This window comes from Heterocephalus glaber, unplaced genomic scaffold (assembly GCF_053883595.1).
Source record: "Heterocephalus glaber isolate CG9 unplaced genomic scaffold, H.glaber_assembly_v1.0 deba00000474, whole genome shotgun sequence".
NCBI classification, from domain to species: domain Eukaryota; kingdom Metazoa; phylum Chordata; class Mammalia; order Rodentia; family Bathyergidae; genus Heterocephalus; species Heterocephalus glaber.
Window position 1 is genome coordinate 3,969,753 of NW_028258146.1, and position 26,218 is coordinate 3,995,970.

A 26,218-nucleotide genomic window follows, 5' to 3' on the forward strand; every position below is an offset into this window, starting at 1 on the left:
TTCTCATAGCTCCCACAGTTGGGGACTGGGATGTCCAAGATCTAGGTGTTAGCAAATTTGGTGTTGGGGAGCCTAGTCTCCATTTTCAAGATGGCCCTTTAAATGTTACATTTTCCAGAGGGGAAAATGTTACATTTTCTCACATGGCAGAAGAGCAGCCCATTTTTGTGGTGGCATTACTTCACTTATTTAGGTGAAGTTTTTATGATCTAAACACCTCCAGCCAAGCCCCACCTCCCAACACTTGCATTAGAGATTAAGTTTCCAACACAGGAATTTTGGGGGACATTCAAACCATACTAGGGTAATAATCTACTTTTGGAATGAGATTGTTATTGGAATTAAGGTTTGTGCTGTTCAACTGAACACTTGGGAGACAGAAGTTAGTGGGAGGGAATAAACTTATTAAAAGCCGGATTTGAAGTTAGAAGGGCTTCCTTTTCACTTCAGATTTCTATCTCAGGGGCCTCAGGGAAGTGAAGGGCTTTTATGTGAGAAAAAGTATAGTCAGACAATGGGCAGGAAACCCCTATGCTGGGCTGGGTGGCATCTTTCTCTCCAGACTATAGTGCTCTTATCTTCTCTTAATTACTGGGGCCAGCAAAGTACATTTCTTTTTGGACAGACACATTACTTTTCTGTAAATCAGTTATATGAGCTGAGGAGAGAAGAGGCTGTTACAGAGGTCTTTCTTTACAATTTAGAATATTATATGAAAGGGTTGGGTCATTAAAAGATTAGGAAACTATTAAGCAAAAGACTGGGGAGAGAGGAGAAAGTAGTTCTGCTGAGGACCTCTAAGGAGGTTCCATTACAATATCCTTGCTCTATGAGAACAGGGATGGGAATGTGTGGTAATCTCTGGTTTTCTTAGCTTTGGTTCTCTCTCTCTCTCTCTCTCTCTCTCTCTCTCTCTCTCTCTCTCTCTCTCTCTCTCTCTCTCTCTCTCTCTCTCCCTCTCCAGAGACTGCACTCTGCAAGTGTAGTAGGGTTTGGATACAATGGGACCAAATATGCTTGGCTTGTGTGTTTGGGTAGAGTTTGCACCCTATGAATGTGGGTGGGTGGGTAGAGGAACGGAGCCCCAGATTTCATCCTTCTGCAACAGAGCTTCTGAAACATCGAGCCTTTGGGGAAGGATGGGAACAGCTGTCAGTATGGTTCTCTCAAGGGAAAACTATCTCCATGGACCAAGAGCAAGAGGAGAAGAAACTCTGTTCTCAGCTTCATCTGCCCAGTGTAGAGCTCCAGTCACACAGAATGGGGATGAGTGTGGCATGTAAGGACAGTGTGTTAGATACTACAGATTCTGCTTTACTGAAATTTGGTAGAGGTTTTTTTTTTTTTTTTGGTACCAGGGATTGAACTCAGATCCTTCTGCTTACAAGGCAGGTGGTGGAACCACTGAGCTAAATCCCTGGCCCCAGGTAGAGTTTTTTTAATAGACATTTTTCTCTATTTGCTTGTCTTTAGAAAAATTTTGAGAGACTTTAGATGGTTGTTTTATAAATTTTTTCAGTTGTGACTGTTGCACTGAAGGGGGTTATGGAGAACTTCTCAGACTGTACTCCAGAGAGCTTCTTGAATGCCACCATGACTGACCTTGTTTCATTCATTCTCTTCTAATTAATTTAAAAAAAATCAATTTAATTGCTTTGAACTTTCCATGTACACAAGCTCAAATAATTGCAACTTTCTAAATAATTCTCTCTTTAAATAATTGTAACTTTCCATATTTCTTTGAGAATTTTAGTTCTTTTCTATTTACTGAATTAGATAAAGGCTTCCAAATCATGGCAAACAATACTGGTTAAAGCAGGTACATTTGTCTACTGTAAAAAATGTCTCCACCATGTGTTTTCTTGCTATAGATAAATTTAATCAATTTAGATACTTCATTTATAGGAGTTTTTATCAAGAATGTGTTGTCTTATGTCAAATACTTTCCATTATCTATGAAGATAATCATCTGAGTTTTCTGTTTATTTTTGACAATTGCATGGATAGATGTTCTAATATTCAATCATCTTCCCATATTTGGGATAAAGTTGATTTGTTTTTGATGAATTATTTTAAAGTATATATTGGAAACATATGTTGAAAATCCTACATTTTACTTTTCATGTTCATTTTTAAATTTGCCTATAATTTTCTTTTCTTGTTTGGTTTTGCTAAGAAGGGTATAGTTTTTCATATAAGGGAAATTGCTTTCTTTTTTTATCCTTTGTTTTTAATGGGGGCACACTTTTATACTATAAGAATTATGTTTGTTTGTTATTATTATTTGCAAGGTGGAGGATCAAACCCAGGCCCTCTTGCATGCTAGGCAAACACTTTACCACTGAGCTATACCCCATCCCTAGCACAAAGGTTAGGTAAGACTTTCTGGTTCTCCTTTCATGTGAGTGCAAAGTTTGGATGGAAGGCTTATTATTTTCTAAATGTCTTAAGTATTATTAGCATAAATAAGCTGTCTATTTTGTTAGGTATTTTTGCACTTGAAATGAATTCATCTCATGTCTGGGTTTCAAAATTTGCTGATATTGACTTGTTCATAATATTCCTTAAGATTATTAGCATTTCATCTATTCTGTAGTTATCTTTTTATATTCTCCATTGTGCTTATTTGCATCTTCTCTCTTTTTGTTCCTTGACCACTCTTTAAAGTTGTATCTTACTCACCTTTGCTATAAACCAACATTTTGTTTTGCTAACATCTATAATTTTTTCTGATCCTGTACTTCACTGATGCTTATTTTTATATATATTTCTGTTGTCTGTGATTTTTAAATATTTTCACCCAGCTTCCCTGATTAACATGGAGGCAATGATTTCATTAGACTCTTTCATCCTTGGACAGCTTTTGAGATATGCTTCTTGTTAAGAGAACAAAAGTTTTAGAACATAAGAATTATCTATTCTTTTAAAGACAGGTATTAATGTGGTTACCACATTTACCACATCTGTTGTCTTCCCTGACCCCATCCCTAATACTTCCAACATAGTTGGGGGTAGCCTAGCTGGTAAAGTTTCTTTGTCACCTATGATTCTTTTCCTATGTAAAGTGTGGTTCACGTTGAAATCACTGTAATCTTATTAGAACTGCAGAATATTGGGTTCCACTCCAGACTTATTATGCAGAATCTGTGATTTAACATCTTCAGTTGAGTCATTTATATATTAAAGTTTGGGAAACACTTGATCTGACACCTTCATTGTGCAAGTTAGAAAACTAAGAGCTGAGAAGTAAAGTAGTTATGCTAAAACTAGGAGCAAGAAGGAGGTTTTCTTAGGAAAATAACAGGAGGGAGATACAGAGAGAGAGGAAGCCAAGGGATAGATGAAAGCAGTGGGAAATGAGAAAAAAATGAGTGGGTAGGAAGGGGCCAGAAAGGTATTTTTCACTCAGGGTAAAGTCCTTCCCAGGCCAACCCCTGGGTATGCTGAGCAGCCCAGAAAATTTTTATTTGCAATAATAGAAATTTGTCTCAGTGCACTTGGTATCAGATTTGAATGGCTGTTCACCAATGCACTCAGATTTCAATAAACCTCAAGTTCTTTCTCCAGCAGTGAGGGCAGCAGTCACAAAGGCTAGCAAATGGGAGCATCTGTCCCATGGCTCTTGAGATGCCCAGGTGTCACAGTCCTAGGACAAGCTGTCTTTTTGTAGCATGGATCCCCTGGACCTCCCACTCATCTGCAGGCTCCTGGGATGTGGATAGCCTGCTGCCTTGAAGATACAGCCATAAATCTGCAGTGACCCTACATTGTCTGTGCACAGAGCTCCTTTCCAGGAACTTAGCAATTATTTATTGCAGCCCATAGAATTCTCTGCAAGGTTTCAGCCCCAGATGCAAGAGATGCATGTTCTATTTCTGTTTGACATCCCATGTCAGAAGTGAGCCCTGGAAGAGGTGTAAGTAATTCAGCATTATATACAGAGGGTGAAGTTATGTGGTTATATATCAACACCAGGCACTGGAAGTCCTTGGAAATCAGGAGAGTATAATTTTAGAGTGAACATAATGAAAATGTTAAAGGAGATCCATTTTTCTCCTCTACTTCTAAGATGTGCTAAAAATAATTGAGAGAATTTTCCAACTGTAGATGAATGTCTTGTGTTGGCGCTACCCACAGTAGGAGGATACTGGTTTCATAGAGAACACCCTAGGTCATAGACTTGACCTCTCTGGATTTCCGAGATCTGAATTTTCAGCCGCACTGTATATATCTTCTAAGAATGTCCTGCCAATAGCACCTTAAACCCAACACACCTGAAACTGCACTCATTATGTTTCTCCCAAATTCCTTCTCCTTTTCTGTTTCATGTCTAGGTTACTAGCACTGTTCACTTCCCCATTGCTCAGGCTCCAAGAAATTGCCATCTTTGACTTATGCCATTATTCTATTCTTCCCATTCACAGATGGCTGGCCCCTATCAATTGTGCCTCCTGAGAGGTTCCCAGGTCCATATTCTTGCTATCCCAACTGAAGCTGTCACACTTCAAGGCTTCCTCTTTCATTTGGACTGCAGTGGTCACAGCCACTTACTCACAGGGGATGCATTCCAAAACTCCCAGTGTTTGCCTGAAGCCCCAGATAGTGCCATTCTTTATGTGTACTGTGATTTTTCCTATATGGTCAACAGTGCTGCCACACAATAGCGGAGTTAATCTGTCCTTCCATGCTTTTTTGTCCTGGTGCCACCTTTGCTTCACTACTTTTGTTCTTTGGGGCCATTATTTAGTAAAATAAGAGTTTTGTAAACACAAGCACTATGATATTACAACAGTTGACCTGATAAGGTAGATGGCTTCCTAGTGACTAATGAGTGGGTAGTGTATACAGCGTGGCCATGCTGGACAAAGAAATGGTTCACCTCTCTGGTACAACACCTAAGACAGCACAAGTCATCACACCACTCAGAATGACATGAAATTTTAGACTTATGTATTGTTTAGACCTCTGAAATTTTCCTTTTAATATATTCCAACTGAAGGTGACTGCATATATCAGAAACTTTGGCAAGTTAAAACTTGGATAAGGGATGTTGTATTGTAATAAGCTCCAAAGGGCTTCCAGGCTCTGTCTCACCATCACTAAGGTTCATGGTGTGAAAGGCCCCGACTGAGCATATCTCTTGCTTTCCCAAATGCTTTCTTTCTCAGGAAGAATAATGAATTCACTTCAGAGCAGCTTGCCGCATCTTTCCACTGGCTCTCTCTTCTCCACACCTTCTGCCATCACGTCCCTCCATGCTGCCTTGGCCATGTCAGCCTACCTGCTCTTCCCGCTGCTCTTACGCTTCTGATGCCTCAGGCATCCTATTTCTCAGACTCTCCTTCACTCTTCTTGTATATAAAAAGTTGCCACTTTTATAATCTTATTATTTCCTCTTTATGGCCCTGGGGATAATGTCTCCTCTGCATTTTGATGAAACATAGTTACCAGCTCATTCTTAAGAATTAAAAATCCATTGATCATTTTTAGCTACAACAATATTATCATTTCGGAAATGAATATATCCAATCTGATGCCATGTTTAAGAAATAAAAAGTCTCTAACTTTATTCAAGGTTGAATATTCTGTCCCCACTTCCATTCCTGCTGTGGTTAGTATAGTAGAGACAGTAATATGTGTGTGTGAGTGTGTGTGTGTGAAATGCGTGCACATCTACACTGGGTTGGGTGGAGAATCAAGAATAGGAAGCTTCTTTTCTGTTTTCCACTCTGTGCCCTGCCACAGATTGCTATCTAATCTTTCTGACTCTTTGGGTCAAATGGGGAAAGAAGGAGAAATGAGGGCTGGGAGAGGCCTGGCATGACTGGTTTTCATCCAATGAGTTCATTATTTCTGACCAAAGAAAGTTAGTAGGTGAACAAGGCTGGCTTCATGTCTGAGGATGCATCTGTGGGTTCTTTAGGGTCTGCATTGCAAATATTCAACTGTGCATCTTGTAGCACATGAAATACATTTTTCCAGGGGCCATTTATGCCTCCTTCTGTTCTTAGGAATCCAGGTCTAATACCACACCCCAGGTTGGAGTCCTCATGTCTCCCCACCCAGATATCTTAGGCAGCATTTAAGTGGTTCTACAAAGTCCTTTTCTTCTATGGCTCACATCTGATCCACTGGAGATATTTGCACTTCTTTGTCCCTAATGTAAGGGACAGGCCTTCCTCTTCTGGTCCATGAGCACAGCTTGTCTCATTTACGGAGAGGCACCATTATAGAGAGGCTGTAAGTTTCTCAGCACAGTCCATCCACTAAGTCATCCAAACTCCAGATGTGCAAGGGAGGCCCCCCAGATGTCTCCATGGAGTCCCTCTGACTAGACTTAGGTGAAAGGAAAATACCCCTTCTAAGAGGCCCCACCACCCATTGAATACTCTTGCAAAGACAATTTCTCCCTAATTTACAATTTTAACTCTTTTGACCTTTGAGTAGGTCAAGGTGGGTTGTGGTCCACAGACTCATTCAATGATCTCCTTTGCAAGACTTGCAGAGTTGGTTCAATTGTTCCTTTCATGGTATGGGAAAACTTGTCTTTGTCATCTTGGGGTGTCCGCTGAAACAGACAGAGCTGTTTGGATATGGTCACCCAAAAGTTGGTGCCAATATTCCCTCCTTAGCCTGAGAAGGCTTCTATCACCCTGGAGTGGAAATCATGGTGATGGGGGTTTCCTGGCCTAAACCAGAAGTAACTTGTTTCTTAAAGGGGAAGGGAAATGCAGCAGGTGCCTCTGGCCAGTGGAGCAGGACCTGTCCTGCAGTGCTCAGACAGATGCAGATGTGTGGCATGCCTACCCAGGAGTGGTCTCTTCATATTTCTAGCCTCACCACTTTCCTAGTACCAGCTGTCTCTGAAGAATTAGGACCACCTCCCTAGGGTATCAAAGCAAAGGATAAATTTATTTGTTTGAGATTCTGGCCTTACTCTGCTGTAATCAGAGAGATCTAGATGGCAGTGACCCCGTTAGTTGTCCTGCAATATTTGGATGCCAAATACACCAGGCCCTGGGCTGAGGATTGGGGATCAAATGATTACAGGGAAACCAAAAGGCAGAAATAGCTCCTACTTTCACGGAACGTGTGATCCCACTAAAGAACAAAAAGCAATTATATTTTTGAGTACTTTCTAAACCAGGGCTGATTGGTGATCCAGAAGCCTAATCCAGGTCATTGATGTGCTTTCTGAGCACATACAATATTTTAAAATAAACTGAATTTGTTGGTGCTGTTTAATAATTGAGAGACATTAGCTTTTAAACAAATTTGTTTTGTTTTGCCCCCTAATTTCTCTTGAAGATCAGCAGATATGGCAACACTGGGCTCTCCTTTTTCCAGAGCAACAACTTTCCAGAGTAGAGTAGCAGCTGCCTTTTAGTGATATGCACTCTCTAGTTTGTCACAGTCTCCCCCGCCCCTCACCCCTATTGATGCTGCTCAGCTTCCTTCACTTACATAGGCTACCTATCCACCCTGTAGAGATTTAAGTTTTTAGTCTGGATCTGAAATAGTCACTTTCAAATTGCTTTCAGGATAAAGATGCTTAAAAATACTTCAAATTAGGCCACGGATTTAGCTTAGTGGCCCCACACTGCCTCGCAAGTGCAAGGTCCTGAGTTTGATCCCCAGTACCGGGGGGAAAAAAACAGCAACCTCCAAATATAAGGCAAACCTGGGTATAGTCATTCTTTGGTATCCTCAGAAGATTGGTTCTAGTTTCCACCCACTGTGCCCAGAACATCAAACTGTACAGATTCTCAAGTCCCTTGTATAAAATGGTGTAATATCTGCATATTATCTACATATATCTTCTTTATACATTATCTATTTATTAGTATATGTTTGCAGTACATAATGATTACATTCATTGTGGGGAGTAAGTACATGTACATAACCGGTCTTCATTCTTTTCACTTCTCTTTTCCCTTCCTGTCACCCTCCATCTCTTTGCCCCCTTTCCATTTGCAAATCCTCTGTCTCCCTATTTCCTATCATCTATATTTCATTTTGCTCTTTATTTATACTTTGGGTTTTCCATATAAGGGGAAAATTATATTTAAGCTTATGTATCTGATTTATTTCTCTTAAAGTTATGATCTCAAGATACATCTATTTTCATATGACTCAAATTTATCCTTCTTTATGGCAGAGTAGTACTCTATTATGTATAAATACCACATTCTCTTTATCTAGTCATCTGTTGATGTGCATATAGGCCACTTTTAAGATTTACCAATTATGGGTTGTGCTGTTATAAACATAGGTATGCATGTATTACTGTAACATGATGTCTTTAACCCTTTCAGGAAGACAGCTAGGAGGGAACAACTGGTTGAATGGAATTTCTATTTTTAGGTTTTTGAGAAATTATCATACTAATTTTCATAGTGTCTGTACTACTTTATATTTTCACCAAAATATGGGAAGGTTGCTTTTTCCTCATAGTCTCTTTAGCAATAGTTATTATTTGATTTCTTGAGGATAGTCATTCTTTTTGGAGTAAGATGTAATCTCAGTGCTCTTTTAGCTTGTATTATTCTAATGGCCAGAGAAGTTGAAATTTTTCCATATATTTATTGGCCATTTGTATTTTTTCCTTCCAAGAAATATCTATGCATTTCAATTGTCCATTTTTTCATTGAGCCTTTTATTTTAGGGGCTCTAATTTTTTACTTTTCTAAAAATTCTAGATATTAGCTCTCTATTTGAGGACTAGTCATCAAAAAATTTTTGCCATTCTGTAGGTTGTCTCATCACTGTGTTGGTTGTTTTTTTTTCTGTGTAGAAGCTTTTAAAGTTATTTGATACAGTCCCATTTGCTGATTCTTGATGTTATTTCTTGTGTAACTGGGGTTCTGTTCCTTGCCTACAGCTACGATTTTAAGAGTTTTACCTATTTCATCTTCCACCAGATTAAGTGTTTCTGCTTTAATACTTAGATCTTTGGTCCATTTTGATTTTAGTTTGGTATATTGTAAGGGATATGAATCTAGATTCATTTTTTCTGCATCCAAATGACTAATTTCCCCAGTACCACTTGTTTAAAAGGCTATCTTTTCTGCAGCAAAAATGTTTGGTTTAGTCAAAGATCATATGAGTGACCATGCCTGCGAATGATTCTGTATCCGCTATTCTGTTCCACTGAGATGTGTGTCTGTTTCTGTGCTAATACCATGCTGTTTTGTTTTTTTTCTGTATATCCTTTTATTGGTACATTTTAGGTGTACAATATAATATAATGACATTCATCATTGGAAATATGCACCTTTACGTACTCTCTTGGTTCTTATTTTTTCCCCCTTCCCCTGCCCTCCCTTCAACCCCTCCATCCCTCCCTATTTACAAAGATTTTGTTTCCTTTTTTTCATTTTCTCGTATTAATTCCATTCCCTTCTTTCCTTGCCCCTACCCCTCCCACTTCCCCTTCCCCTTTGCCCCTTTTCTACCTATTTCACATTACCTATTACACTTTTTAGTCCTTATTTACACTTTCAGTTTCTCACACTAGAGAAACTATTCAGTATTTACACATGTAAGTCCTATTTATTTCACTTAAGACTATGGCCTCAATGTGCATCCATTTATCAATAAACACCTCTAATTTCTCATTTTTCATGGCTGAGTAGTACTCCATTTTACCAAAAAACCCCACATTTTCTTTCTTCAGTCTCCAGTTGAGGGGCATTTGGGCTGTTTCCAAGTTTTAGCTATTACAAATCGTGCTGCTATAAACATGATAAGTTGAACTCCTTGTCCCTCCAACTTACCAATCACGGTGGTCTGGTGTGCCTTTATTGCAGAGAGTCCCTTCACTTTTCCAGTGGGTTTGTTTTCATCAGGGAGCCTAAGACAGGCCCTCTCTCTGTTGTTCACTTGTGCCTCTCAGGACAATGGCTTTTATGTCCCCCCTATGCCTCTGCAGTGTGTAACCAAGTAGCTGCACAGTCAAAAGCCTGGAGGCTGGCAGGGGGTGTGGGGCAGGGTGCGTGGAGTGGTTGTGGTTGTTCCTTTTGAAGCACTGGCAACTAACTTTGCCTGATGGATTTCTGCAGGAAATTCAAGAAGGGCTGTGAAAAAGGCCCTGTCAGGTGAGTGACACCATGTGCCCCAGCATGAGGGAAGGCATCTGCAGCCAGCCCAGCTTGATGTGCACTGCCTACGCTTTTGATCCTCTGGTCAGCGAGCTCCTCACTACCTTCTATTGTGACTGCAATAACGTGAGTCAGGCTTGAGTCCTAACTGGTGGAGACTGTGTGAAGCTGGCTATGGCTGAGGAAATCTACAGGTTGATTCCTTTTCCTTGGCAGTCAGCTTTCAGGGTGACTAGATGGATCTCAGGGATGGTTCTAGAAGTTGGTGAAAAGGATTCCAGAGAAACAGCACACATGAGACACCCCTAAATATTTCTGAAAAACTGACACAAAAGCACATTGGGATTCAACAAAATATAAAAGAAGAGGAATTTCAAGTGAGTGGGACAGAGTATTCCATCAGTTGTGGTAGGTACACATGGTGCTGTGAGTCCATAATTTCTCTGGAAGGATAAACCCAAGCGGTCGATTTGATGTGCCTGAGAGAGCAGGGAAGACTATAGCCGTGAAGTTGGTAGGTGGAGAATGGTGCCTGTTCATGAAATACATTTTCACATCTTTCTGATTCTTCTGTCACATGAATCTATGATTTTCAAAGTCAGAAAGTTGAAGTTAAGGTCCCAGCTCCCCGATTGCTGGCTCTATTGCCTACTCTCTGAATGGGGTGAAATTTAACCTGGTGCGACAGGACACCAGGAGAGAAGCTCACAGGAAATGTGACTTAACATTTCCTAGAGAAAACCATCCAACTGTCTACCACTTAATGGACAAGTGGAGAAAGAAACACGTTCTACCCATACAACAGGATAGAATGCAATCATAAGGAGTTGTGAAGTACTGTCACACTCTGCTGCATGGTTAAAGCATGACAACAGTCTGCTGAGTGAAAGACTCCACACCTAAGAGGTTGGTCGTTGCATGACTCCACACTCAGGCAAGGTGCATATAGGCAAATGCAGGGAGGGTAGTGGTTGGGACTGCTAAGGGGTTGCAAGGACTTCCCCCTGGGATGATGAAAATGCTACAAATGCCATCACGGACTAAATGCCAGTGGATTGTATTTTTAAGTGGTGGATTTTGTTTAGAAAATTCTATCTAAAGAACTCATTTTTAACATTGAAATTTCTAGCATTTCCCTAGTGTGGCTCCTCTGCCCTCACCCGTGCTGGCCCCACTCCATTCCATTCTTGCCCCCCACCTCCATCCCACCAACCGCCACTTTACCCACCATTCCCCCATCCCCTCTCCCTGCCCCTATTCCCGAAGCCCTCTGGTGCTTGTGTCCTGAGATCCTGAGGGTGTCCCTGTGTTTACTCCTGTCCTAGGCAGACGCCTGAAGCTGGTTCTTCTTGTGCGCTGCTTCTGAGGACTGCACTCCCAGACCAAGGTACCTGTCTAGATTTGGGGAGAACAGGACCTGAGAAGAGCCTCGGCTTCATCTTCGGCCCCCTTTACAAGTGTGATCTCACCCAACCGTGACCTCTGCACACTGTGCCCTGAAGGCCAGGTTGGCTGCCTGAAGGTGGGCACTCACCCACCCTGTGAGGACTTCCTCCCGGGCCGGGCCCCAAACTGAGGCCTCCTTGCCTCTGCATCCAGCGTGACCCCAGACCATTGCTGAACCTGACCTGAAAAGGGCCACAGTGATACTGGCCTCCCGTGTTTGGAAGCTGAGGTGGCGCCCCTCTGCCACCCTGCACGTGGGTGTTGGGGAAGTGGTGATTTCTACTGTGGGCCGTGTTCTAGATGGGCCTTGTGCTGCTGACACTCGTGGACAGGCAGCACACCGTTGGCTACCCCCAGGACAGCCAGTCCCCTGGTAGCTTCGCTGGGGTTTGGGAGCCACATTTCCCACCTATAATCTGAGGTGGCCCAAGTGTGTTGGAGATGTGTCCTAGATCAAAAAGCCAGGCTCCACGAGAGGGGAGTTGCCTTTCTTCTGCTCAGCCCACGCCCATCCTGCGCTGTCATGGACCTTGTCCAAATCGTATTCTTTCACCCTGACCCAAGACTTACTGTCTCCTGTCATTTTACCCATATTCAATTCTTCTTCTAAGCCCACGTGATCTCTCTTCTTTGGCCTTTTTGACTCAAATCTTATTTCTTTCTCCTTGCCCAGTTCTTAACCTGTGTGCCCATGTTCTCCCATCCAGCATTAAGTCACTTCCTTTGAATGCATCCTTTGATCCCCATCTGTACCAAAGAAAACCACAGTGAGCAGCACCTCAAAATTTAAAAGTGGGCTTTATTTCCTGTTTGTTCTACTGAGCTCCTCTGCTGAGGAGTTATAGTCTACTGAAAATAACCAGGAAGTGGTTATGGTAATCTTCACTGGTACATCAGAATCAGCAAATTTCTACTGATCTCTACATATCTAAGTGGAGAACCACTTGGTACCAAAGTGTCTGGACAGTGCTCCTGGCTCTTATCTTATGTATCCGTAGTATTGAGCAATTTCCATGTCTCTCTCCCTCTGCCTGAAAAACTGCAGCTTCCCTAAGGAGGCGTATTTGGCAGCCAGCTCCTGCTCTAGCTGAGCCTGCCTCTTCATTGCCTCTTGCTCCGGTCTCTGTTCCTCTGTAATCGGGGTCGACATGACTAGTTCAGGAACATTGGGCTCCCTCCAGGGAATCCGCTGGCAGCTGAAGTCTTCGATGAGATATGGGTGGCGTGGCTGTGGTGGGGAACTGTGCTGCTTGGTCACAGCAGTGGCTACGGGCACTCTTCTGAGTGAGGAGCAAGGTGATGTTGCCCGGGATGCAGGCTTACACACTGCAGGCCGAGGAACTCCAGGCTGGGTCTTGGAGGTCAGGCGTAGTTGGCTGGCATTGCTCAGGACCGGCTGCACTGGTTTGATGGGGTGCATGAGAGAGGTGTTGCCAGCAGCTATTTGGGATGGCTGTGCTGTGTCAGTAGCAGCAGGTCAGACCGAGTGAGCTACAGTGGGCTGCCTTGAGGCTGGAGGCTGTGGCCTTCTGCAAACGGGTTGGGCTTGAGGCTTTGCTGGGCTGAGAAAAGGCAACAGTATTAACTTCTCCTGTCCAGGTGGTGGCAGCTCACACAGGGATGCAGATGAAGCCTCTGCTTCAGCAGTGCTGTGGGGGTTCTGGGCATCATTGTGAGGGATTTTCCCCTCATGTGGGACCCCTGGCAAAGGTTTGCTTGTTGATAACCTGGGATCTTTGGTGATACCCGATGCTCCCAGGGCCTGGGAGGAAAAGCTTCCACCTTTCTTATACAACTTCTTCCCTAAAGGGTGGAAAACCTGCACAGATTCCAGCATGTGCATGCTTAGGCTCGTGCGAGGCCTTTTAAATACCTCTTGGCCAGTCACAGGTTGGTGTCTCTTGTGGTTCCTGTTAGGAATTGTTGGCATCTCTTCCACCTTGACCTTAGGCCCTGACTGCTTCCTCTCAGGAGCTTTCTTGCCATTGTTACTTTTGGTTCTTTCAGCCCTCCCTTTCCCATAGCCCTTATCTTGGTTGGTTCTGCTGGATGCTGTCATTGGAGATTTTCTGTAGGAATTCTCACCCGTGTCCACGGGAGCCCTGTCACTGGCTGCTGCAGTCAAAATGCACCCTTCTTCCCCTGACAGGCTCTCGGGGGCCTTCAGCTGCATTTTAGCCTCAGGAGCTCCAGTGATTGGCTCAGAAGCTTTATATTTCTTCTTCCTCACCATAGGTGAAAGACCCTTGGTGATAGCTGAGTTTTCTTGCACACAATTCTCATCAAAGCCATCAGTGTCTTGGGCTTTGATGGCTGTGGGCTGGTTGGACTGGTCAAGATCATCCAAGGACTGGAGCACCTGGGGAAGTTGAATGTTCTCTACCAGGGCCTCAACATCTGCCCACACCGGGCTGGACTCAATCCCCTTGTCAAGGGTCCCTGGGTCCTGAAGACTCAGGTGGCACTTTGCCAAGAGGGCATCTTCAGAACCAGGATTCTCGGGGGTTGGATGCCCAATGGAAGCCAGCAGCTTGGGAGAGTCAGGGGATGCTAAGGAAAGTAAAAGCGGATCTTGGGTGCCTATAAAGATCTTGTGGGCGCCCAGAGGCTCTAGGCCCTCACTTCTCATCTCATCCCAGCTCTCCTTCTCTGGTTGCTCCCAGCTTGAATCCAAGGCCAAGGAATGAGTGGCATTCTGCACTGGAGCTCCCACCGAAATGCCCCCAGACTCAGTTGGTGGGCTTCCCTCAAGCAAGTGGGTACTTCTGCTACTGCAGGACTCTGTGATTTCTGGAAGTTGTGACACAAACCCTGCCTGACTCACGGCTTGCCATCCCAGATATGTCTCTGTCTCTGGGGAAATTCCCTTTACTGCAAATGAAACAAGGGAAAAATCAGTCTTTGCTAAGTGAGTTGCTCCCCCTTCACACCAGCACAGCCCTCAGGAGCACACCAAGGGTCAGCAAGGCCTTGCCATCCTCTCTCCTTAAGGACCATGGACAGGACCTTGCTCTATAGCTAGGAGGTAACTGTTCTTCCTGCTTATCACCTGACGTCTTTGGTTTTATGGCTTTCTTTTTGGGTCCTAGGATTGTTCTTAGTCAAAGGAAACAAAGTGATTTTTAGATCAGGATATGTTTTGGTACAGTGGTAGAGTATTGTCTACTATGCACAAGGCCCTGTGCACTCCATACCCTCTACACACACACACACACACACACACACACACACACACAGAGGCAGATGTGCAAGCACCCACATATGTGCACTCTCACAGATAGAGCTGTTCAACTGTAGCTTCCTTCTCTCAGGTCCACTCAGGGCTCTTCTCTCTTGCTGCTATAAGAACACTTCTTGCCATGGACTAGGAGAGATAAAGTCTTCCTAATGTGAAATGTGAGCAGGACAGGTACTGAGGCACATGCCTTGGATGGGATCTCTGAAATACAAAGTCTTGCATCTTGCTGAAAATGAGGGAAATGAAACTGTCCTTACCACCACAAACTTGGAAGTGTCTTCCAAAGGGACCACAGCAATAGAAGACCAAGAGGAATTGCTTATGGAGGGCTGCTAAAGGGGAACTCATCTGCAAGAGCTCTGAGAAATGCAGCCTGCCTCAGTGGACTCCTGGGCTGCTCTTGTGCAGCAGAGATGGTCACTATGGTGTCATGCATTCCCTACTTACAGAGTCTGGAAGCAGGGCCCATCTCAGGACTGAAATTGTGCCTTTCTCTAAGCTTACCTGTACTCAGCAGGAGATTCATCCCTCCTGCAGAGTGTTACCCCGATCCCTTTTGTTTCTGCTCTCAGTACCCACCTTGGAAACTCGTTTCCATGTTGGCTTGCACAGATCCAGAATAGCTGATGGCAGGAGAAGCTGATGTTATAATATTTTTGTGCTGAATCTCCTTCAACACCATTACTATCTCTGGCTGAGGGGCAGTGGCTCCACTGCCCGTGTGTGACACAAACTCATACACTGCAGTCCTCCAAGCTCTGCAGATACCAGAGGCCCCACTGCACTTTGATTGTAGTGGTAGTAGCCGTGTCCTTGGTTCAGAATGTATGGTGATGGTGTTGGCTGAACCAGGCTGCCAGATATCGATGGATAAATGGGGATGATGGAATTGGCATGGGCAGGCCTAGAGGAGGAAACAACTGTTGTGCTCTGGTTAGTGACAGTCGCCGTAAAGGTCTCGAATGGTGGATGCCTGCTTCCAGAGCCTGCCATGCCATCCCACTGCCAAATACCTGGACAGGATGCAACCAAAGAGGACATCTGGCTCTGGCCAGCAGCCCCTGAAAACTGACTTTCACTACAGTGTTGGTAAGTGTAGGAACTGGCCATGACTGGCTGGAAGTAGGTGACAGAAGCTGAGGGCAGAAGCTGAGGGCTGGAGCACCTGCTGTTAAGGGAGCAGCCTTGCTCATGATGGAAGGTGATAGCTCCAGAGGATTGGGGGTTTCCATGGATGGTGGGATTTGGAAACTTTCTGTAGGAAGCAAGAGGACCATGCAACCATGGGTGAGAGAAAAATTCTCACTATATCTGAGCACCAATATTATCTATCCTACAGTCCTTGTAATCAGGATGCTTGTGATACCAATACCTACCTCTGACTTGGGTCACCAGAGATCCAATAAATCCCATCCACGTGTGCTCTGTGCACCCAGAGAGCCTTTTGCCTACCCTGGGCTGCCCTTCAGCCTGCCTTCACACTGACTCATGACCCTGGGTGGTGGATTTGGAGCCTTTCAGACCTAGAAGATCCTTAGAGAACTGTAACCTTATCAGTTATGAGTGGGGAGACTGAGACAGGAGAGGCCCATCGACTTGTTCGGGTCCTCCCATGGTGTACTACTGGGACCGCGTTACAGAGCATGACTTCCCGTTCTCGGGACTTTGTGTGCTGGGCACAGGCCAGAAACCAGCAGGGAAGGAACTTTTCACCTCCACATTTTTGCTACTCACTTGCTAGAAGACAATTTGACTCTTGGCATTGTTATCTTTGGTGTCTCATTGTGCTTGGGCAGGACCCTCGCTGTCTCCCAGGCATCATTTATAACCCAGGGTGGTTGGTAAATTGCAAGAGTCATTCTTTCCCTTCTCAAGCCCAGCTTCTGATCCTAAGTCACCGTGACCACTGAGGGTTAGTTTCTCAAGAAGTGAATTTGGGAAGAAAAATGTTCTTTAAACTTTCTGACCTGCAAGTTACTCATCTACAAAGTGGTGAGGCAAATAAGCACAGAGACAGTTCACCCATGCATGAAAGGGACATATTACATGTGATAAACAAAGATGGAGATAGAAGGGGGGCTGGAAATATAGAAAGTAAAGTGAAGAACATATAGCATCACAGACTGAAAAGAAACATATGGAATATAATACAAAATGAGGTGCAAGAATCCCAGCCTGTTCATTTACTAGTTTGTTTAGCAAGCATGAAAGGATCCTGAATTTATGGAGAAAGAAAGTGCTGTTATACCTGCAACATTAGGAAAATAAACATGATTTACTGTATTGTAGGGAACATGATAAACCAAAGGCAGCCCCCAGTAGATGGTGATTTTGAATGTAGTTCTCCTGAATAAATGTAGGCAGGTAAACAATTTCCGTGAAAAGTGTGTAACAAGCCTCAAAAGGCAATACATGTGAACATTCTAGCAAGTCATACCTTATATATTCCAAACCTGGTGTGAAGGTGGGAATAGTGGTATGTGTCTATAGTCCCAAAACTCAGGAGGCTGAGGCAGGAGGATTGATCAGCTCAGAATTCAATTTGGAGACCAAAGTAGTCAACCTGTGGAGACTTCATCTCAAAAATAAACAAAAGAAGAAAGAAAGGAAGGAAGGGAAAGAAAGAAAGAAAGGAAAGAAAGAAAGGAAAGAAAAGAAAAGAAATCCCACACAGCATGGAGTGCAAACAAGTATACAGGAGTCCCATTATTGTTCTCATTCACTTTTGTCTTGACTGTCACCCACCAAGCAACAGATGTTCATCCCATGAGACAGATTTGACCCGTGCTATTTTCACATAACAAGCTAGGGAAAGACACATGGGAAGAGAAGCATAAAAGTTTTCATTTCTCCTCACAATCTACTAAATAAACATCTTCAACAATCAGGAATGTATTTCACTCCTAAAAGGTAACAAATCTGTCGCTGCTAGAATACAGAGAAAATGATATTGGTTTTTTTTCTTTTCTTTATTTGTTTTGTTGTTGTTGTTTGTTTTTGTGTATGGATGTAGATTCTCACTAATTTGCCCAGGCTGGGTTTTTACTTATGACCTTCCTGCCTCAGCCTCCCTTAGCCAGGAGAACAGAAACTAAAACAGTTCTTTAAAATGTAGGAAATCTCACAGGAGCTCACAAAATTATTTTCTATAAGCGTGGAATGAGAGATATGGGGCTTGACATTTTCTTTCTTATACGTGAGCAGGTATTTCATTGGTTTCTTGGGTGTCAAAAACTGTTCATGAGTATGAATTATTAATGAAGATGCTGATAGCAAATATGCATTCTGTTTTAGGAAGAAACCTTTCATAAAGATGACAAGCACTCTTCAGCTGAAACTCACAAGCATGCAAAGGGAGTGGGTTTTTTGATACTCGAGGGGTAAGAAACATCATTTAAAAAATCTGTTTAGTTTAGGGCCAGGGATTTAGCTCAGTGGCACTGTGCCTGCCTCGAAAGCACAAGGTCCTGAGTTCGATCCCTGGTACCAAAAAAAAAAAAAAATCTCTTTAGTTTAAAAATCAATCTGAAATAGAAGCTGAAAATTGTTTCCCTGGCCCTCTGGATGATGAGTTTTTAGCATGTATGTAGGAAGAATTGTGTGTGAAACAACCGAAACACTCACATTAAAGTATTATCAAGTGGCATCTATGTTGGAATAAGCAAGAGGAACAAAGCAATCAGGGCCATGACATTTCTGATAAGGTGCATTCTCCAAGGGAAACCCTAAGCTAGCCTTAGTTTCCTTCTTACACCATTAAAGGCAGCATTGGGCAAGCCCACCTTGTTCTGCCCTTGTCTTAAGAGATTGCACTCTGTGTTCTTTCCGTGGTCCCCTGAAGCCTTTGGTGGTCTCCAAGATTCTAGACCACACACTAACACCTTCCTTTCTGGAGAATGTCCCCATGCCCTCCATCTCTTTTCCTTTTGTTATTTTTCTCCCCTTTTATTTTGCATATCTTCCCCTCCCTCTCCCTCCAATTCCAGGCAGTTTCTGCTGGCCTCTGCTTCACAGAAACCCTCCCAGCTGTCCTTCTCCTCCAGTATCAGCCTGGGTATAGCCCAGCCCTTTGATCTTGGTGTCTCCCTGTTTGTGTTTTCACCCAGTACAGACAGAAATCTCTGTAACATAAGAATAGTTTATTTTGAATATCATCACAATCAAAGTGGAAATACTAGTGTAGGGAGACTGGCAGTGATGAAATAGTGGCAGTTTTCTACCCCAGGTAGTTTTTTTTTCCCTCTCATTTTCTGTTGAAACAAACACAATTTATGTCTTGGATTAGAGTTTCTGTTCCTACCTACGACCTTTAAGACGCTGTTAGAAAAGAAAGGGAACAAAGCATAGGCAGTTGGTCAGCCTCAGGGAGCGGGTGAGGAAACACTTTTATTTAAGAGAAAATCAGGGCCAGAGATTTAGCTCAGCGGTTTCGCTGCCTGCCTGCTGCGCAAACCCAAGGATGCGGTATTCTGACTCCCGGTACCAAAAAAAAAACCAAAACAGTAAATCATCTATCCAAAGTCCTACCCTTACTAAGATTCAAGCCATAAATGAAATTAAGTGTGTAGATTTCCAGTTCAAGACATTCCTCCTGTCTCCCGAGTATTTGGTCCCCACTAGCAAATTGATTTGGGGGAGAAGGGAATGTGTAATGTCGAAGACCTCTGAACTTAATTGGTCTTACCTGACAGGGTCAGAGAAGGGGTAACAGCGATTGGAGATACAAAGGACAAGGAGAGGGTAATGAAGGATATCTGGGTGGCTGAAGCCAAAGCGAACAAGTATTCAGTGGGAAGAGCACTGGTCACACCGTCCACTTACTACGATGCAGAAGTCGCTTCAGAAAACTCTGTGGAAATTCAAAACATTCTCCCAGCCAATGGTAAGTTGGCAGTTGGATGACATCACGCAGAAGGCAGTTGAAAGAGCCGAGGTAGCCAATAGGGAGGTCAGATTCCCAACCAGAAGACATGATTGGATGGAGAGAATGCAGGCGACTTAGAACAGCACCTAAAAGATTGAGTGAGCTCTGGGGTGGTGACTTCCCACGAGACAGACATGAGTCTCCCACTTACACACCTTCTGTGGTAGAGAGCACCTCCAAGCGTCTTCACAATTGTCTGGAGTAAAGTCATTTATATCGTGTATGTAATACTTCTCATGACAGTAGGTCATATCCTACCCATAAGTATGTATTATATGCAGAATATAACAATATAATTTATAATTATATTTATATAGTAACTATAATTATAATGTAGTATGATTTATAAATATAAATTATATCATAATTTATGATTCATATTTATATAATAATATAATTTCTCTCTTCCCTGAGGAAGAGAGAAAGAGACCTCCAAGTAGAGCAATGGCAATTATTCTGAAGCCATCGGGGTCCATGTGATTAGTGAACTTACTTCAGCTTTCAAGGAGCAAAGGAAGGGACATGAGAGCTCTTTGAGTAACCTGGTTGAAGAGATGGGTGAAGTCCTTTGAGTGCACCTTGTAGGGAATGTTGTGGTCCCAGGTGCTTCTCTCTTAGTTCGGGTTCCTTGAGCTGGGCTTGGCACACCAGGAGGACTTGTATATCTGTCCTGGTCTCCTTCTCCCGAGTACCTTCACTGCAAGGCTTGTTTCTTGGGCAAGCCTTGATTTTGCATTCCTATACCTAGAGATGATATTTCCCATCCATTCCCAAAGCCAGGGTCTCCTTTTTCATTCATTCATTCATCATTCATTTCTTTATTTATGTTAGCAATATACAATGTTTACATTCTCTGTGTCAATTTGGCACATGTAGATTACACACCTCAATTCCTTTTTCCGCCTCTTTCCTTCCCTTCTTTCCCCCTCCCATTAGTGCCTCATGCTGTGACAGCCAGAGTCTGACCAGGACCACCAGTCTTCAGTGAGGTAGAGGAGAGAGCTGACTACAAACCTGCCCTGCTGTGCACCTTGGTTGAAGTTCTTCCACCCTTAATTTGCTGCCTATGACTCCTTGCTATCCGGCTCTTCCACACATGATAGGCATTGAGGATGCTTTGTGTCTTCTTTGGTAAGTGAAGCCTGTGTGACAGGTACTACAGCCTTCTCCCCAGGACGCAGACACCTAGCACAGAATCTGAGGACTCTCATAGTTTCATGGCATAAGGACGTGTTTCTTTCTCCACCATTCATGGGCATAAGGACAGGCAAAACAGAGAGAAGGATAGTTAGAAAGGAAAGAAGATGAAACCCGGGCACAGGGGAAATGAGGATGCTGGACACAACATACCCATGGTGTTCTCTAATTTTCTATAGGGAAGAATTCAACACAGTCCAGCCTCACCTACACAGCAGATCATTCAGTATTTTCAGGTAGCAAAATAATCCAGAAAATATCATTCATTCCATGACCTGGAGAAAAAACCTGAAATATATTTTTTCCTTCCCCCACACATGTTACTTTTAAGAATGCCATAGATGGAAGAGAGATTGCCTGTTTTTCTCTTCATGGTTGTTCTTTTTTTTTTTTTCTTTTGCTTAAATTCTTTTATTGGTACATTTTAGGTTTACAATACATTTACATTTATCGTTGGGTGCATGTACCTGTACATCATGTATCTTGGTTCTTATTTTCTCCCCATTACCTGTGCGCCCTTCACCCCTCCACCCTTCCCTATTTACATACTTCATTTCCATTTGTTTTTCTTTTCTCACAATTTTTCCTTTCCACTCTCTCCTTTCCCCATCTCCTCCCACCACCCCTACCCCTTTGGACCTTTTCCTATTTCAAAGTATCAATTATTAGTTATTAATCCTTATTTACACTCTCAGTTTCTCACACTAGAGAAACTATTTGGTATTTACACATGTGTGTCTTACTTATTTCACTTAAGAAAATGGCCTCAATGTGCCTCCATTTAGCTTTAAATGACTCTAGTTTTTCTCATACTTTACGGCTGAGTAGTAGTCTGTTTTTTCAAAAAAACCACATCTTCATTATCCAGTTTCCAGTTGATGGGCACTTGGGCTGTTTCCAAGCTTTAGCTATTACAAACCGTGCCGCTATAGACATGGGTACACATATATCTCTGTGGTATGATTCTTTTAACTCTTTGGGGAAAATACCCAGCAGGGGAACAGCTGGGTCAAATGGGACCTCCAGCCCTAGTTCTTTGAGGTATCTCCACACTGATTTCCATAGTGGTTGCACCAGTCTGCACTCCCACCAACAATGGAGAAGGGTTCCTTTCTCTCCACAGCCCCACCAGCATTTGTTCTTTGTTGATTTCTTGATAGCAGCCACTCTTTCAGGGGTGAGGTGGTGTCTCAGCTTTGTTTTCATCTGTACCTCTCGAATGACCAGTGATGTTGAATATTTTTTCATACGTTTATTTGCTGCTTGTACTCCTTTGTCTGAGAAATATCTGTTCATTTCAGATGCCCAGTTTTGAATTGGGTCTTTGAATTTGGGGGGGGGGTGTCTGATTTTTCTCAGTTCTCTGTAGACTCGAGATAGTAGCCCTTTGTCTGAGTTACAGCTGCTAAAAATTTTTTCCCACAATGTAGGTTGTTTGTTAGCTCTGTTGGTCGTTTCTCTTGCAGTGCAGAAGCTTTTTAATAAGACGAAATCCCAGTCGTTGATTCTTCCTGCTAGTTCCCATGCTACTGAGTTTTGTTCATAAAGTCCTTTCCTATGCCAATATCTTCAAGAGGTCTACCCAACTTATCTTCCAGCAAGTTTAGTGTTTCTGTCTTAATATTTAGATCTTTAATCCACTTCAATCTTAGTTTAGTGCATGGTGATAGATATGGGTCTAGTTGTAATCTCTGCCAGGTTGAAATCCAGTTTTTCCAACACCATTTATTAAATAGGCTATCTTTCCTCCAATGAGGGTGGTTGGCTCCTTTGTCAAAGATGAGGTGGCTGAGTATGTCTGAAGTTGTTTCTGCACCTTCTAATCTATTCCACTGATCCTCAGGTCTGTTTCATTGCCAGTACCATGCTGTTTTTATCACAGTAGCATTGTAGTATAGCTTCAAGTTGGGTATTGTGATACCCCCCACCATGTCTCTGTTGCCCAGAATTGCTTTTGCTATTCTGTCTCTTCTGGTTCCAAATGAATTTTTGGATTGTTTTCTCTAGTTCTGTGAAGTATATTGTTGGAATTTCAATTGGCATTGCATTAAATCTAGATAGCAGTTTTGGAAGAATGGCCATTTTCACTATATTGACCCTTCCTACCCAGGAATAAGGGATGTCTTTCCATTTCCTTACATCCTCCTCGATCTCCTTTTTCAGGGTGCTGTAGTTTTCAGTGTAGAGGACTTTTGCTTCCTTTGTTAGACTGATTCCTAGATATTTCATTTTTTTGGATGCTATTGTAAAAGGAATTGTTTCCCTAATTTCTCTCTCAGCGAGTCTGCTATTTGTGTATAAGAAGGCTATTGTTTTTTGAGTGTTGACCCTATATCCAGCTACTCTACTGAATCTGTCAATTAAGGCTAGAAGTCTTTTGGTATGGATTTTGGGGTCTTCTATGTAAAGTATCATATCGCCAGCAAATAATGACAGTTTAACTTCTTCCTTTCCTATCTTTATTCCTTTCATTTCTTTCTCTTGTCTAGTTGCCGTGGCTAATGTTTCCAGAACTATATTGAACAGAACTGTGGGTAGTGGGCATCCTTGTCTTGTTCCTGATTTTAGCGTGAAAGTTTTCAGTTTTTGACCATTTAGTATGACGTTGGCTGTTGGTTTTTAATAGATAGCCTTAATCAGGTTGAGATACACGCCTTCTATTCCCATTTTCTGTAGCGTATTTGTCATGAATGGGTGTTGGATTTTGTCAAATGCCCTTTCTGCATCCATTGAGATGATCAGATGGTTTTTGTCCTTGACTCTGTTAATATAGTGCATTGCATTTATTGATTTATGAATGTTGAACCATCGTTGCATCGCTGGGGTAAATCCGACTTGGTCAGGGTGTATGATCTTCTTGAAGACCTTCTGTATTCTGTTTGCCAGTATCTTGTTGAGGATTTTTGCATCGTGTTCATTAGTTCTCATTTTGAGTTGGGTCTTTCCCTGGTTTGGGAATGAAAGTAACTCTTGCTTCCAGGAATGAGTTTGGAAGCCTTGTTTCCCTTTCAATTTCCTTGATGAGTTTAAAGAGTAATGGCGTTAGTTCTTCTTAAAATGTCTTGTAGAATTCAGCAGTGAAGCCATCAGGACCTGGGCTTTTCTTTGTTGGTAAATATTTTATTACATTTTCAATTTCACTCATTGTAATTGGGGTGTTTAGAATTTCTACATCTTCTTCACTGAACTTTGGCAATTCATATGTATCTAGGAATCTGTCCATTTATTCTGTGTATTCCATTTCATTAGAGTACAGATTCTCGAAGTAGGTATTGATGATCCTCTGGATTTCTGCTGGTTCTGTTGTGACTTTGCCTTTTTCATTCTTAATTGCATGGATGTGAGCCTTTTCTTTCCTTTTTTTGATAAGGTTGGCTAAAGGTTTATTGATTTTATTTATTCTTTCCAAAACCCAACTCTTTGATTCATTAGTTTTTTTGTATCATTCTCTTAGTCTCCATTGCATTGATTTCTGCTCTGATCTTTATAATTTCCTCTCCTGTGTGAGCTGTGGGTTTGTTATTCTCTTCTTTTTCTAGGAGCTTGAGGTTCTGCATTAGGTTATTCATCTGAGTTCTCTCTGTTTTCCTAATATGGGCATTCACTGCTATGAATTTCCCGCATAGAACTGCTTTCATTGTGTCCCATAGATTCCTGTATGTTGTATTGGCATTATCATTTCCTTGTAGAAACTGTCTAATTTCTTCTTCAATTTCCTCTGTGACCCATTGGTTGTTCAGGAGGGTGTTATTCAATTTCCAGGTGTTTGTGGGAGTTTTGCAGTTTCTCATGTTATTGATCTCCAATTTTATTGCACTATGGTCTGATAATGTACAGGGGGTAATTTCAGTTCTTTTACATTAACTTAGACATGCCCTGTGAGCTAGCATGTGGTCTCTTTTGGAGAATGACCCGTGTGCAGCTGAAAAGGATGTGTATTCTGATTTTGTGGGGTGGAACACTCTGTAAATATCTATTAAGTCCTTTTGTTCAATAGCTTGGTTCAGTTCTTGAATATAGCTGTTAATTTTTGGTCTAGATGATCTGTCTATTTGTGATAGTGGGGTATTGAGGTCCCCCACTACAATTGTATTCATGCTTATTTGGTTTTTCATGTCCATTAATATTTGTTTTGTATGGTTGGGGGCATTCGTATTTGGTGCATATATATTTAGGATTGTCATCTCTTCCTCTTGGATTGTTCCCTTCACAAGGATGTAGTGACCATCTTTGTCTCTCTTAATTTGTTTTGCTTTGAAATCTACTTTGTCTGCAAATAAGATTGCTACCTCTGCTTTTCTCTGGGTTCCTGTCGCATGGAGAGGCATTTTCCATCCTTTTACTTTCAGTCTATGAATTTCTTTTTGAGTTGGTGTGTTTCTTGTATACAGCATATTGCTGGATTTTGCTTCTTAATCCATTCTGTCAGCCTACTTCTTTGATTGGTGAATTGAGGCCATTAACATTGATAGTTATAATTGATAGATATTGGCTCATCCTTGTCATGATGTTTTACTGTTGTTGGCTCTTCTTTCTTTTTCCCCGTTTCCCTTTAGTTTCTTGCCTTGCCTGGTGGCTTCCCTCTGTTGAGCCTCATGGAGTTGTGACCTTTGTTGCCTTTTTCTAGGATATTGCTTAGAATTGTTTAGAGTGCTGGTTTGGTGTTCATGAAATTTCTCAGGTGTTTTTTGTCATGGAAGTATAGAATTTCCCCATCGATTTTGAAAGAGAATTTTGCAGGATACAACAGTCTAGGTTGGAAGTTATTTTCTTTTAGGGCTTGAAATACTTCACTCCAGGCTCTCCTTGATTTGAGGGTTTGTGTTGAGAAGTCTGCCGTGATTCTGATGGGCTTTCCTTTATAGTGATATGTTTCTTTCCTCTAACTGCCTATAGGATTTTGTTCTTCTGTTGGGTTTCTGGGATCTTGACTATTATATGTCTAGGTGTAGATTTTTTTTTTTTATCATGGCTGGGTGGAGTCCTGTATGCCTCACTTATCTGTATGTCCAAATTCTCCACCTCTGTCTGGGAAGTTTTCTACTATTACTCCTGTGAACAGTGTTTTATGTCAATTGTACTTTCTCCTGTTTTTTTTTTTTTTTTGTGAACTCCTATCCATCTTATGTTGTTCTTCTTTGCATCATCTAGCAGCTGCTGAATTGATTTCTCATGGTCCCTTACTATTTTTAAGAAATCTCTGTTGTCATGGTCCTTCCCCAAAATCCTGTCTTCTATATATCTGATATTCTGTCTTCAGATTCTCTCTTAATCTGCTGTGCATGCTTTCAATGAGTTTTTAATCTTCTGAAT

The 26,218-nt window shown here is 42.3% G+C and overlaps 1 long non-coding RNA gene and 1 pseudogene across 2 annotated transcripts in view; both read left to right on the top strand.

Annotated features, from left to right (window-relative positions):
• The window catches only part of LOC147829731 (lysine-specific demethylase 2B pseudogene), a 35,926-nt pseudogene extending 24,438 nt beyond the window's left edge, over positions 1 to 11,488 (top strand).
• The window catches only part of LOC147829730 (uncharacterized), a 51,360-nt gene extending 30,046 nt beyond the window's left edge, over positions 1 to 21,314 (top strand). Inside the window, exons 1-4 of one of the 2 annotated variants that reach the window (XR_015448594.1) lie at positions 13,753 to 14,571; positions 18,079 to 18,164; positions 19,476 to 19,666; positions 20,645 to 21,314. This is a non-coding gene — a long non-coding RNA (uncharacterized LOC147829730). Of the gene's footprint in view, positions 1 to 13,752; positions 14,572 to 18,078; positions 18,165 to 19,475; positions 19,667 to 20,644 lie in introns of those variants that run through there. The other variant, XR_015448595.1, reaches the window with a different exon arrangement.
• Positions 21,315 to 26,218: the final 4,904 nt, after the last annotated feature.